This window comes from Schistocerca serialis, chromosome 1, assembly GCF_023864345.2.
Source record: "Schistocerca serialis cubense isolate TAMUIC-IGC-003099 chromosome 1, iqSchSeri2.2, whole genome shotgun sequence".
NCBI lineage: Eukaryota > Metazoa > Arthropoda > Insecta > Orthoptera > Acrididae > Schistocerca > Schistocerca serialis.
Genome location: NC_064638.1, coordinates 1044853850 through 1044868856, shown reverse-complemented (window position 1 = coordinate 1044868856; position 15007 = coordinate 1044853850). Strand labels below are relative to the sequence as shown.

Below are 15007 nucleotides of genomic sequence, written 5' to 3'. Positions count from 1 at the left end.
TTGATTTTTTGACGGAGCCACAACCTCACCACTGCTTGCTTCAGTTCCACACTGCCAAAGTGAAGTCGTTGAAGGTATTTTTTAAGTTTTGGAAACAGATGAAAATCGGATGGGGCCGAGTCTGCACTGTGCGGGGGATGATCGATGACAGTGAAGCCAAGGCGTCGGATTGCTGCAGACTTAGAGCCACTCGAGTGTCGCGGGCACTGTCATGGTGAGGGAGAGGGCGCTCCGTGCGTGGACGAACTCTTCGAATACAAAACTCGATTACAGCTCTCTTTACTCACGCACCGATATTGTTGCGTTACACACCGTCAATTCGGAACCCTCTAGCGACAGAGGGCTGCAAATTTGTGGAAGTGAAGAATAAAGAATGTAAATAACCTTTGTTTTATTTCAAAAGCTTACGAGTGTTCATTTAAAAAATTTGGGGGAGTTACTTCCCAGCACGTCCTCGTATATTTGTCTTACTGATGTAGAATGAACATGAAAACACATGGCGAAGTGAGTTGTAAATTTGCCATATAGTACATTTTGACGTACGGAAATATTATTTGATGTCTACCGCATTGCGTGTAAGTTGGTGATTTATTGCGGTTAATATTGGTTTTAAAATTTCTTGGAAGTGTTTTTCTTCTTTCGTTGCACCCTACTTTGGGCTACGTTAAGTCAATCAAATTTTAATGTTTTGTAGTTTTCTACAGTTTAGAACTGTTTCATTCTTTTTGATCCTGTTTTCGTTCCTTTTTCAGAGACTTGGGTTGTTCGTTTGGTTTTCATTTTGACTTGAAACCTAACTTTGATATCTTTTTTTTTTAAGCTATGAGCATATTTTCTGTGATTTGGAATTCTAGTAAGTCCTTCTCCGTTTCCATAATCCAATTTAATTGGTTTTTATGTTGTGGAAGTAATCAAAAATTTATTTCGTTAATCTACGGTGGCGGATAAAAACCGCAAAACAAGAAGGAGTTGTGCGACCTAAACGAAAGTTGGAAGGCTCGTTTTTACGTCTGAAAGATGATGTCTATTGAGCGTTCGCGCCAGTCGTATAAGAATGGCTCTTGCAACGCCACCGTGAGGATGCAAATCGATTTGCTTTAAATACGCGCTGTAACGGTCATGAGCATTAGCTACGTTTAAGGCGGGACGTGGTGAGTTGATGTTATTGAACAATGCCATTAAGATGACTAAAGACGGCACTATCAACACCTCACTGAGTATTAACGACGTCGTGTTAAAGGGCTACGAGAAGCTGAATGCTCATTCTGCGATACTGCAGAAGGACTTCGCAGAAATGTAGCCATTCTACTTGATTGCTGACAGCGGTGGATACGAGAACGTATAGTCTCAAGAAGCCCGGGATCCGGACGGCCACGTGGCACAACCGTGAGTAAAGATCATCGTGTCCGGCGTGTGACTCTGCAGGAGCAGTTTGTGCAGCAGTTGGCAGCACGTGACACAACGAATTGTTATAAGTCGGTTACTTCGAGGAAAGCTCCGAGACAGACGCACTGTAGCGTATATTGCACTGAATCCAGACCACCGCCATTTGTGACTTCAGTGGTGTCAAGGGAGAGCTCATTGCAGAACGGGGTGGAGGTTTGTTATGTTGATGAAAGCTGTTTCTGCCGCGGTGCCAGTGATGCCGTGTGTTTGCTGAAAGGAGGCCATTTGAAGGCCTGCAACCAATCTGTCTGTGTTGTAGACACACTGGATCTATACCTGAAGTTAAGGTCTGGGTGCGATTTTGTATGACGGCAGTTGCACTATCGTGGTTATGCTTTGAACCTGAGTGCAAATTTGTACATCAAACTGGTTATTTGACATGTGTTGCTGCCATTCATAAACGAGATTGCAGGGGCGTTTTCCAACAACATAGCGCTCGCCCACATACCGTTGTTGTAACCCAACATGCTCTACAGAGTATCGACATGTTGCCTTGGGCTGCTACATCACGAGATCTGTCTCCAAACGAGCACATATGGGACATCATTAGACGACAACTCAAGTGTTATCCACAACCAGCGTTAACTATCCCTGTATTGACCGACGAAGTGCACCAGGCATGGAACTCCATCCCACGAACTGTCATTCGCCATCTGCACAACACAGGTATGCACGTCTGCATGGTTGCCTTCAACATTCTAGTGGTTTTAACCTGTGATCTTGGAAGGGTAATCACTTAAATATGTTACCTAGACAAAAGTATTCCTGAAATTTCATTACTCTGCATCAATGATTTTTTTGTTGTTCATCTGGGTTCATTCTGAGGATGTGTCCTTAAAATCAATTCTCCTTTTTCTCATTGTGTCTGAGAGGTTGTCAGTATTTGGTAAAGAGTTTTGTTTTTTATGTGAATTAGTTTGTTGTTGTGGAATCTGGGATCAAGAATTCTTTGATCTCCAGCCTTTAAACTGGGCCATGGTTGGTGATGGACAGTGTTTCGGATGCGTACACGGCTTTCTATTTGATTACTGTATTGTAATGTCTTGTGTTTTCATTCCACAAGGGGATATTTTTGTTGTATGTGTTTTTGGTGAGTTGGGAGGTCAGTTCAACTTTACTTCTTCCAGTTTCCTTTGCCTTTTTCTCGAGAGCATTCCAGCTGATCCACTCTCTAAGAAATCTGAAATCTCTAACGATCTCTATTTTTTGTTCTCCCAATTTAAAATATTTTGGTGGCTTTTCTACGTCTGTGATTATCTTGGCCCCCTCAAACGGATTTTGAGACCTATTTTTTCAGCTTGTTTTTGTAGTTCGAGGGTCTGTTCTTCGCCTTCTTCCCAGGTCTCAGCTAGTAGGGCATTACCACATCTAAAGTCTAGGTAATTGACTTTAATGGCTTTGTTTTTTGTTCCTAGACGGATTCCGCTATGGATAATCGTGTTCCATACTCTGACTACTTTTTCCATACTTTTGACTACATTTAAATAGCAGTACAGCACTTTTTATCTCCGAAGGGTAGGAGAATTCTGCCATGAATCTGACTTGGTAGTACGTGTTTTTAAGCGTTTCTCTAATTAGGCTTGTGGTTTTGTTGTCTCGGTTTAATTTTTTTAGTATAGAGATAAGGCATTCCCGGTTTGTTGAGGCGTATGCTTTCGGAAAGTCAATGAAAGTGATAACGTATGATTTTGATCTAAATTATTGATAGGGCATGAAGTTTCTGAGGTTTAGAATTTACTCTCGTCAGGATCTTCCTTTCAAGAAACCCACTTGGTATTCTCCATATCGATGGTCTGGTTGGGTTTTTCCCTGTTTGTAAGACTTTTGAGAGTGTCTTGTATGTTACGTCTAGGAGTCAGATCCGTCTGTAGTTGTTGAGGTCTGTTTTAGACCCTTCTTTATGGTGTGGGGTGGATCATAGCTGTCTATCATTCACCTTGAACTCTTTCATTAATCCACATTTCTTCAGAGGCTTTATAGCTTCTGGGATTTGAAATGACTCTCTGCAGTTCCTTGGTGGAGGGTGGTTTAGAGTTAAGGCCGGTTATTGTTGAGGTCTTAAAGTCAATTTTTCTGTGAGTTCTTAACAGTTGAGAAGGTTTTTGAAACATTCTGCCAATATCTTGGAATTATCCCTGTTGCTGTGGGCAATACTGCCGTTTTTGTCTTGGAGCTGTAGGGTTGGTGGGATGTATTTGCTTATTTGTTGTTTAAAATTGTTAAAAAAGTTGCTTGCATGTTGTTTTTGATGAGCTCTTCGTTGATCTGGAAGAGGAGTTGGTTTTCTTGGGCTTTTTTGTTCCTTTGATATTTTTCCTCACTAATTTTCTAATGTTTAGGAAGTTTTTTCTGTTAAGTTCATTTTTCTGTGATTGACGCTGTTGCTATGCCTTTATTTTTATGTCAAGGGGTCTGTCACATGCTGCTGTCCACCAGGCAAGTTTTTTGGCTTTGACCATGGGAGCTAATTGTTCGGCTTTACTCATTAGACTTTCTTTTATTTGATCCCAGTATTGGCTATGCACATCTTCAGTTGCCAGGCGACACTCCACTGAGTTTACCATCTTTTATTGGATCGACTTTTCTTCTTTTGGGGTTCCAAGTTCTGTTTTTCCGTTTAAGGAATTTTTCATTGTAATAAATACTTCAAAATTTATGGAGCCACAATTTTTCTTGCTCAAGATTTTTTTCGTGTGATTTTAAGAGATTGAATCATTCCGTGACCCTTTAAGATATATGAACTGTGAGTAACTCCTCAGTAAATGACTTGTAGTCACTTTTCATAGACATCTCATAGAGATACCGGTACCATTTTCGCTTTTTCACATAGAACTAAGGTAATTTTTGCCACAATTATCAAATTCTAAAAGACTAATTCAACGGGGTTCCACACTTTAAAATCCGATTACGCTTATTTATAGTCATGCCTAGTGAAGCTCTGTGGTGTTCAAACCATTCTGCTGGTAGATGAACAGCTTTACTTTTGATGTTTCCCCGTGGAATGTGTTGTACTCCTATAATACTGAAAAGGAATTCAACAAAAGCAAAATATTTAAGTTGGGATAACACTTCCTTAATCAATGTAAAGAAATGTGTACTCTACGCGACAGCTTTATCTTTTAATGCTCTTCAATTAGAATTACAAAATATGAATTACATGCTCGATATTTTAAATTTTAAGTTTGTAATATCCGTGGGACATACTTGTTTTAATCCGTGCGAGAATTTCTCTCAGTAGAGCATTTTGTTATATTTTTGCACTCAGCTATACGGGAATTATACAGGATGTTTCAAAAAAGTGTGAGATAACAACGGTTCCCGTCAGATCACCGCAGTTAAGCGCTGTCGGGCCTGGCTAGCACTTGGATAGGTCACCGTCCGCGTCTGCCGAGCGCTGCGGCAAGAGTGTGCACTCAGTCCCTGTGAGGCCAATTAAGGAGATGCTTGACTGAAAAGTAGCTGCTCTGGTCACAAAAACTGACAACGACCGAGAGAGCGTGTGCTGGCCACATGTCCTCCATATTCGCATCGAGTGGCGTCTATCGTCTGAGGACGACATGGCGGTCGATCGGTCGGTACCGTTGGGCCCTACTGTTCAGACAGAGTATAAAAGAAGTATCCCATATTTTTATAGTCGATAGCACTAGTCAAAACTAGAAACCAGCACTCGTTTTAAATATTATGCTTTTCTTTTGTCAGGAAGCAATAAACCCTACCTGTTAAGGACAGGAGAAAAGCAGAAGTGTTCCCCTTGGCGTTAGCGTAAAATGTAAGACTCTGAACAAAGGAAAGGACGTTAACACTTAATAAAGTTCCAAAGATTAAACCAAGTAAAAATGGCTTAAACCGTCCACTCTTATATGAGCATGTTACAAATATATAGAATTTTACTCACTTCTCGTCCGTTACAGAATTTTACACACCATAAAATTCTGTAACTGAATACGTTCCAAATAGCCCTCACATATTACATAGCACTTAAATGTGCAGAACTCAAAATATTCACAAAGCTCCACAAAACACAACCTAATGTCTGACAGAAACAAAGACAGTATAAAATGCGGCTGACTTCTTATGACGGTCTCTAGAGCGCATTCCTTCATGTGAATCTAAAATTGGTCACTAAACTGAAACACTAGCCACGAAATATCATGTATACCTAGGTACGCTATCCACAAGGTACAACACTCTCTCCTAGTAAAGTGTCACAGTAAGACACATAGGTCTACTGATCCTACTGAGCCATGTGAAAGCCATGTGTTAGGAACGTATTTCACGTTATTTATCACCAGGGGATACGCAAGTCACTAGCAGAGCTCAAAGACGATCTATTCACTGTTTTGTTCTTCTAAGGAACTCACATAACTCCTTAAATAAAGAAGTCATAGACGTACTAAAATAACTAGATCGCTCACTGGCGCCAGTGTAGCGTTCCCATACTGAAGTCGCCATTGGCAATGCAACTCTGTGTTTGTACTTACTAAATAATGCCATATATCTGACAGAGTGTTGCATACACAATGGAGTAACAGATGAGGACTGTGAATCCCTGTTAGAAAGATGAGCGAAAATGAAATGGCTAGTTCAAGTTATTATTAAATTCCAAGCTAGCTGAAGGAAAAATACGACAAAGTTGTGGAAAGAAACGTAGATAAAATTTTGCCACGTAAAAAAATTAAAGAGGAAAAACTAAGCGCCAGAGATAGACGCAGGTTATTTGTAAGGAAATATTACACAACAACCGAGGCTGAAAAAATAAGTAAATGAAAAAATAACCCCACTATACGCTACTACATACGTTTCATGCAACTGTCTTGAACCAATAACTTGCCGCGTTGTTGCTCCTACTTGTCAGGAACGAACCATACATTCTTGAACAGATGCCTGTAATTTCCCATCTTTTGATGTAGACCTTATGCAGAAAACTAGGGAGTTAAGTTATTTAAGCCAAGTTCCTTCATTTTTTTCTTTCGTTTCTACATCTATACTCCGCGAGCCACCTTACGGTGTGTGGCGGAGGGTACTTATTGTACCACTATCTGATCCCCCCTTCCCTGTTCCATTCACGAATTGTGCGTGGGAAGAACGACTGCTTGTAAGTCTCCGTATTTGCTCTAATTTCTCGGATCTTTTCGTTGTGATCATTACGCGAGATATATGTTGTCTGTCATACCTTCCAAATCATTAGGGCTGTTTTCACATTAATCCGCCCGAACTGCGGCTTCGATTCGGGAACACTTGCTTCAGTTCCCCGCTACGGTATGGTAGGTGCTAGGGTGAAGCATATCTGCCCGATGTACTTTGCAAGCAGAGCCCCGCCGAGCAGTCAGATGCCGTTAGGATATGAGTCCTCATTGCCCATGTGAACACGGAAGAGCACACTTCCTTTATCAGTTGTTCTGAGGCTGGATCTTTGTCCTTGCCACTAGTCAAGGCAGCAGCCAACATGTTCTACGTGTTAAAGTCAGACGTCAGTGTCTTGTGCATTATCGACAAGGCCATTTCGGAGCAGCAGCATTCAAGATTTATGGTCAGAGTATTGCTTGCTAGCGTTGCATTGGTATAATTCTGTATTGTACTAGTTTTACCTTTGCAAGTTTGGTCTCATTGTTTGCAAGATTAGATCTTGTTCCGATCAGGGCTTCGTCCATGGTACAAGGATTAACATCGATTTGTCATTTAGTAATCCAGGCTTATAGGCCGTTTCTCACATTAATTTCCACCTATTTAATATTACAGAAATCTGAAAATACACTGGTGGAAGAATATAGTACACCCGTTTAGAGGGATTTCACTCAAGATTTATTGTTGCATCAGTGCATATGGACTACAAGAAATGGTTACATTTACAGATCAATAGCACATCCGGTTCTGAAGTACAAGGTACCGACCCACGCTGCAGCACCCACGTTATTATGTGGCGTAGTCTCAACGGGCAGCAATGCAGGCACTGACTCTGGCATCCAGTATATGATATAGATGGCGAATCTATCCTGGGATACGTTATGCCACGCCTGCTCGATCTTTTCTCGGCTGGCGAGTCATACGAGTCAAATCTCGTCCCATGATATCCCACACGTGCTCTATTGGAGACAAGTTCTGAGATCGTGCTGGCCAGGGAAGTTGCTGGACGTCTTTAAGAGCACGATGAGTTTCACGAGCAGTCTGTGGGCGAGAATTATCCTGTTGGAACAACACATAACCTTCCTGTTGCAGTAACGGCAAAATAACGGTTCTATCAACATTCTGTACCTACCGAGCGCTGGTTAGCGTCCCTTTTAAAAAGATCAAGAAAGGTACTAGGAGAAATCACTAAATTACAGGCCCATATCGTTAACGTCGATATGCAGCAGGATCTTAGAACATATATTGTGTTCGAACGTAATGAATTAGCTCGAAAGAAAACGGTCTATTGACACACAGTCAACATGGGTTTAGAAAACATCGTTCCTGTGAAACACAACTAGCTCTTTATTCACTTGAAGTGCTGAGTGCTATTGACAAGGGATTTCAGATCGATTCCGTATTTCTGGATTTCCGGAAGGCTTTTGACACTGCACCACACAAGCGGCTCGTAGTGGAATTGCGTGCTTATGGAATATCGTCTCAGTTATGTGACTGGATCTGTCATTTCCTGTCAGAGAGGTCACAGTTCGTCGTAAGTGACGGAAAGTCATCGAGTAAAACAGAATTGATTTCTGGGGTTCCCCAAGGTAGTGTTATAGGCCATTTGCTGTTCCTTATCTGTATAAACGTTTTGAGAGACAATTTGAGCAGCCGTCTTCGGTTGTTTACAGATGACGCTGTCGTTTATCGACTAATAAAGTCATCAGAAGACCAAAACAAACTGCAAAACGATTTAGAAGAAATATCGGAATGGTGCGAAAAGTGCCAGTTGACCTTAAATAACGAAAACTGTGAGGTCATCCACATGAGTGCTGAAAGGAACTCGTTTAACTTCGCTTACACGATAAATCAGTCTAATCTAAAAGCCGTAAATTCAACTAAATACCTAGGTATTAGAATTACGAACAATTTAAATTGGAAGGAACACACAGAAAATGTTGTGGGGAAAGCTAACCAAAGACTGCGTTTTATTGGCAGGATACTTAGAAAATGTGACAGATCTACTAAGGAGAGTGCCTACACTACACTTGTCCGTCCTCTTTTAGAATACTGCTGCGCGGTGTGGGATCGTTACCAGATAGGACTGACTGGGTACATCGAAAAAGTTCAAAGAAAGGCAGCACGTTTTGTATTATCGCGAAATATGGTAGAGAGTGTCACAGAAATGATACAAGATTTAGGATGGACATCATTAAAAGACAGGCTTTTTCTTTGCGACGGAATCTTCTCACAAAATTCCAATCACCAACTTTCTCTTCAGAATGCGAAAATATTTTGTTGACACTGACTTACATAGGGCGGAACGATCACAAAGATAAAATAAGGAAAATCAGAGCTCGTACGGAAAGATATAGGTGATCATTCTTTTCGGGCGCTATACGAGATTGGAATAATAGAGAATTGTGAAGGTGGTTCGATGAATCCTCTGCCAGGCACTTAAATGTGATTTGCAGAGTATCCATTTAGCTGTAGATGTAGATGGGTGAGACTCATAGTTTTCTCGCACCCCAGAGGATCAGGCCTGGGGTGGAACCAGTGTGTCTTGGACGAATACAATCTACGAGACGGCGCTCACGAGGTCTATGTCGTACACGCAAACGAGCACCACTTCCGTGCAGGCAGAATTTGCTTTCGTCGCCGAAGACCACGGCAAGCCGTGCACTTCGATGCTGTGTCGTGAGTGGAAGACGGGCTGTTGGTATCGTTTTCTTAGTATACCTCTCTGTTGACCATATTGACGCTGAAAAAAAAGTTCTAATTTTGGCCACCAGATGCAAATCTGGCGCTGAACAGGATCTCGTTCACGTCTCAGGTGCTCACATTGAACAAACTGCGACAGCGGCGGTTAATAATAAAATCAACATAATCGCTCTGTCACTTGTTTGACCTTTCCTGTCCACGTCCCGATCCTAATCCATTACATGTTGTAACACTTCCTTCCATAAAAATTCCTAAGCTTTACGAAATTTATGCTCGGTTTGTAGGCGCGTATTCATCCATTGTTCACGTTCGCAAATGAGACGAGCGCAGCTCACTGAAAAAGAATCTGCGTTCCACAGAATTAATATAATGAGAATCTACTTTCGGCAGGTAGAGTATCTTCCTTTCTTTCATGCAACTTTCAACCAGTCTTAGCTGCAGAGAGCATCGAGACACATGCTGCAGTCCTGAATATGTTGAGCGTTCGTTCTTTTGTGGTTCACCCTTAAGGAGCACTTTGCATCTGTATTCGTTTCCTCTATAAGAGAAGATGAACCAAATCTTATAGGTTGCCTTAAAATGATTGAATATCTTTCTGATAGTTTAGTGTCACTTTAATAAATGTTAGTAACCCCTTCATGTACAGGATGGTCAGAACTAGTCTGAATAGCTTGTAAGGGTGTTGTAGCGTAGGTTGTGCTAAAAAATAATTGTTAAGAAAAAAATTTGCTACGTTGTGCCCCTTCCGATCTGATTAGCATTGACGTTAGCCAATGAGGCCCTAGCGCGCGCAGATTCAAGCTGCCCGCCAAAGACGATCTCGCCAAATGTGTTCTTCGTTTTTTTTCCTAAAACCGATCAAGACAGCGACCTGAAAATTTAACACGGGACGATAGTGAGGATCGAACCCGGGCCAAAGGCTGAGCAGTCTCGTGCACTATCCTCTAACCTATGAGACAGATTCTGACACTAATTGTATCTGGCACGGCGCTAGAATTTGCGAGTACTACGACTCTTAAAATAGGAGATGCGTTTTGTTACTTGATGATGATCGAAGTTGAGAGTATATAAAATGTAGACTGGTAGTGGCAAGGAAACCGTTTCTGAAGAAGAGATATTTGTTAACATCGAGTATAAAGTGTCAGGAAGTCTTTTCTGAAAGGAGTTGTGTGGAGTGTAGCCATGTATGGAAGTGAAACATGGTCGATAAATAGTTTAGACAAGAAGAGAATAGAATCTATCGACAGAGGGATTAGGGCGTATAAACTATGGTTCCCAACTGACGGACGAATCACTGCCAACAGTATTAAGCTGGCTGGGTATATTTATGACCACCTAAGTTAGACACAGTTAGGCCCAAGCTGTGCCTCAATATCATTATCTATGTTACGGACGGCGGAAATGGAGGCCGATTGCTCATATATAAATAATACTTTCAGTACTGGTGCAATTAATTTTTGTGATACATATATCAAAACGTCCTGTTTTCCTTTCCCTTTACTTTTGAAGCAATTTTTATTTAATGATCCATCTTTTGCACATTCGATGATATCGTAACCAAGTCTAGTGCAGTTGTTTCAGGCCGATCGATAAGCACAATAGCTAAGGCATGGGATTCGTCTTCTGAGGAGAGCGACTGAAATCCCTTCCCACTACTCAGGTTTACGCTGTCCATGGTTTCCCTGACTGATTTTAGTGGAATGGCGGTACAGCTTTATTTTGAAAAGGTTACTGTAAACCTCCCCTTCCTTGTACGGTCAGAGTTTGTATACCTTGTCTACGATGGAATGTTGAACCCTAACCTCCCTTTTTACGTTTCTCTCGTCAAATGAAATATTGTTCAGCGTAGTTAAGAAAGAAACAGTCGGACATGTGAAGTATATACACATATCAATACTTCAAGGCTCGATGCTGTGAACAACAGGTGCCGGCCGGAGTGGCCGAGCGGTTGTAAGCGCTACAGTCTGGAACCGCGCGACCGCTACGGTCGCAGGTTCGAATCCTGCCTCGGGCATGGATGTGTGTGATGTCCTTAGGTTAGTTAAGTTTAAGTAGTTCTAAGTTCTAGGGGATTGATGACCTTAGAATTTAAGTCCCATAGTGCTCAGAGCCATTTGAACCATATTTTGAACAACAGGCTTCCAGTTAAGTTGTGCTTTGTCACTGTGAGACATTCCCCAAAGCCACAGAACGTGAATATGTGTGGTTTAATAGGTGTTGTTCACTAGTGTTATGATTCACTCTAAAAGGGGTGTCCCATTTAAAGACGTACTGACGGCTGGGGCACGCTTTCAAGTTCTAGAGGAATCTGGGATATGTGTGGCGGAAGACGTGACGTGGCAGAGGAGCGGGAGCTAGGCGGCTTAAAGGCCTTTCCTTTAAAAATAAAGGGATCTGATCTTAATCTGCAGCGTTGTTGGCGACTCAAGAATGTTTAGAGAAGAACCTCCTCAACACATCCACAAGTGCTTCCAAGAAATCAGACGTGTTAGCCTCCAGGGAACTTGTCGTAGAATGAGGCTGGCGCTGCAACTCGAGACGGAATGAGACAGCTGTGGGAAAGCCAACAATAACCAGGAATTTTTCGAACTGAGATAGAAAAGTTTGGTACATTACAACCAGCACTGGCAGGGTGAATCAACCAGTGTCGACATTCATTCTCAGAAATTGTAATTAGAGCCCATTAATAACTAGACAGCACGACAGGAAATTCAGTTTCCTGAACGACATGAGTGAAGGAGAAAGAAGAAAGGAACTCCTGAGCAGGAGTTCCTGAACAATGGAGGGCATCCCAAGTCATGAGGTGATTGTTTTGCGAAGGGTATTTTGACTTTGCCTACTGGTGGCGTGTCAGTCTGTCTTACACCCGATTTCCATACTTCATTTCTGATTCCTGATTCATCCTGATGTTTAGTGTAATTAAGTGACAATCCTTATTTTCGATCCAGTGTTGGGGGGCTTTTCTTTCATTCTAATAATTGGGCTCAAGAACATTCTACTGCGTTGCCGCTACCTGACATTCAACTCGAAATACACCTTGGAGGCATTCTCTGCAGTCTAATCACTGCAGACAAAAGACGCTGCATGAGCAGTGGGAGATACTGAACAGCTGCTGCAGCCCGAACAATAGCGCAGTGCTGGCTGCCGGACGGTGGCTTTTTCTGGACAGCAATTAAGGAGGAAACTGCACAGAGCTCGTATTAATTTGCTCTGTGAATCGTCCATGAAGCCGTGGATAAACGGAGATGCGGAGGTGAGGGCTCCTGGCTCAGCAAACAGACGCGCAACACCACACCACTCATATGGGGAGCCGACATTTCACCAGCTGTCATTCATCACCAGTTCTCTCATGTAGTGAGATAAAATGGTTAACTCCCCCTCCCCCCACCCAGAATCCTCAATTATTGACTCGTTACCCAGTCTAATCTACTCTAACACTTTTGTATAATGAATAAGCATTGTTATCGTTACATCCTATCTATGTTTCCAGTTTAAAGTTTTATTGTTTTTTGGCATCCATCGTGGAACCATCCCATTATTTTAATTTTTACCACAGTATGGGACCTGGGGTAAATGCAGTCTGCTCAGACGTTGTGGATTCTTCGTTCAGTGTGATATCCGGTCTGTTGGCACGAGGGTCTTTAACTCTGTCAGTGTTTCGTGGAGTTCATACCACGGCCAGTGTCATCAGGTTGGAAGAGGATGCTGCATACTGCTTGTAAGAAGCTTGTAATACAGTTGAAGATAAGTGCAAATAAATGATGGGCAAGTGAAACTGCTCCACTGCAGGCCCGCTATCTGTCCACCACATGCTATGAAGTTGCAGCAATCTGTTACCGAAACTTCAAAACATGCGTGATACAAAGAAGGAAACTTGGCCTACACATATCCTGCGATAGTTTTAAGTATAGCCAGGTTGAAACGCTCCACTTGCTATAGTACCACTTTTAACATGAACATAATTTCTTGTGTTGTCTGTTCCATACATAACGTATGTACAGTACTGGTAGTATATAAGAGATTTCCGAATTCATATTCAAGCCAATTTTAGAATATGCGGCCAGTTGTTAACCACAACAGGATCTTTGCCTAATGTATATCTGCATTCTACACATTTTCTGCCTTTCGTGTTAATATCTAATTTATAATATCTTTATACTTTAAAATTTCGTGATTGCTGCCCTATGCACATCTGTAAATAGGCGTTGTGCGCAACCCATTGACAGCCGGCAACTAGCTAGGACCGCAATTACTACCTGTTGGTTCTGTATCAGTATTAGCAAGACATTCAGGTACAATTGCATGTCAGTTAGTCTCCAGTATTCAAGTTAAGTTCCATTTAAGTCAGCATTGTGCTCAGTCCACTGTTTAAAGCCGGGCATTCAAATAATACATGCACAATATAAGCTCGTGGTTAGCATTCAGTATGTAAATTTGTATGTTGGTCATTCAGCCACCGATAATCATCATACGAAATTCTGAGTCCATCAGTCGGGGAGAATATTGTACCTAGACGATAGTGCCCTAGGAATACGTCATATTATTTGGTCGATAATTTATTCTATTGACTGGTTTTAGAATCACACGAAGAAATGCGCTCTAGAGATGACCAAAAGAGGTTTCCGCCATTTTATAGAGTTTTTGTTGTTGCTGGACACGAGATTATTTTGTGCAATATGTGTAAATATTTAGAGTTCCACACATTTTAGCATTGAATAATTTGTTAAAGGTAATGATAACATATTATTAATTTTTTATTTACAGAATTTTATGGCAAGCAAAATTCTATATATTTTTAAAACTAGTTATATAAAGTGCGAATGGTTACGCCATACTTCGCCGGTCATGCATCATCTTGCACTTTGAACCAGAAGGAGAACTTTCACCGTAAAACACGTGATATTTGCAAATTAACCGAGTTTCGTTAATGTCTTAGCAATTTAACCTGTCCTGAAAATATGGAAATTTGTGTCAGATTCCAATAGCTTCAATTTCATAACATGTTTAACTTGTAACTAATTTTTGATAATACTTCTGCTTTGTTTCATTTCCTTACTAATTATTGGTCTGTACTAGAGTAATGATGTAAGTGACAGATGACTGAACACAGTACTCACAAGTTGGCTCGGTTGAAACGCCATTAAATTTCAATAGACCATTTTTCCTGTGTACATAACGTGTACGTGAGAAAATGTTTTCACATTTGGATCAAAAAATGGTTCAAATGGCTCTGAGCAGTATCGGACTTAACTTATGAGGTCATCTGTCCCCTAGAACTTAGAACTACTTAAACCTAATTAACCTACGGACATCACACACATCCATGCCCGAGGCAGGATTCGAATCTGCAACTGTAGCGGTCGCGCGGTTCCAGACTGTAGCGCCTAGAACCGCCCGACCACTCCGTTTGGCTTCACATTTGGAAAAACTTTAATTTTCCGAAGGAATTTTCGTTATCTTAAGACCGACTGCTACACTTAAAAAGTGAATGCCATCATTTAAAAATGGAATAAGAAAATATGATAAACTTCTTTTAAAGGGTCGAATGGGGCGATAATCTGAGTGTTCCAAGGTTCAACACCTCCATTATTATTTTCAAGTCAGTCGACGTCCAACCTTCAGCACTTAAGGGCTATGTAGCAACTAGCGTATTTTCAAGTGATGTATTATGTAATTATCGATTACTGCCACTCGTATATAATTTTACTACTCTACTGAATGAAACATACGATCC

At 41.4% G+C, this 15007-nt stretch overlaps 1 protein-coding gene across 2 annotated transcripts in view; it reads right to left on the bottom strand.

Moving 5' to 3' along the window:
* LOC126414647 (parathyroid hormone/parathyroid hormone-related peptide receptor-like) overlaps positions 1-15007 on the bottom strand; it is a 510473-nt gene that overhangs the window by 447080 nt on the left and 48386 nt on the right. The window lies entirely within an intron of this gene.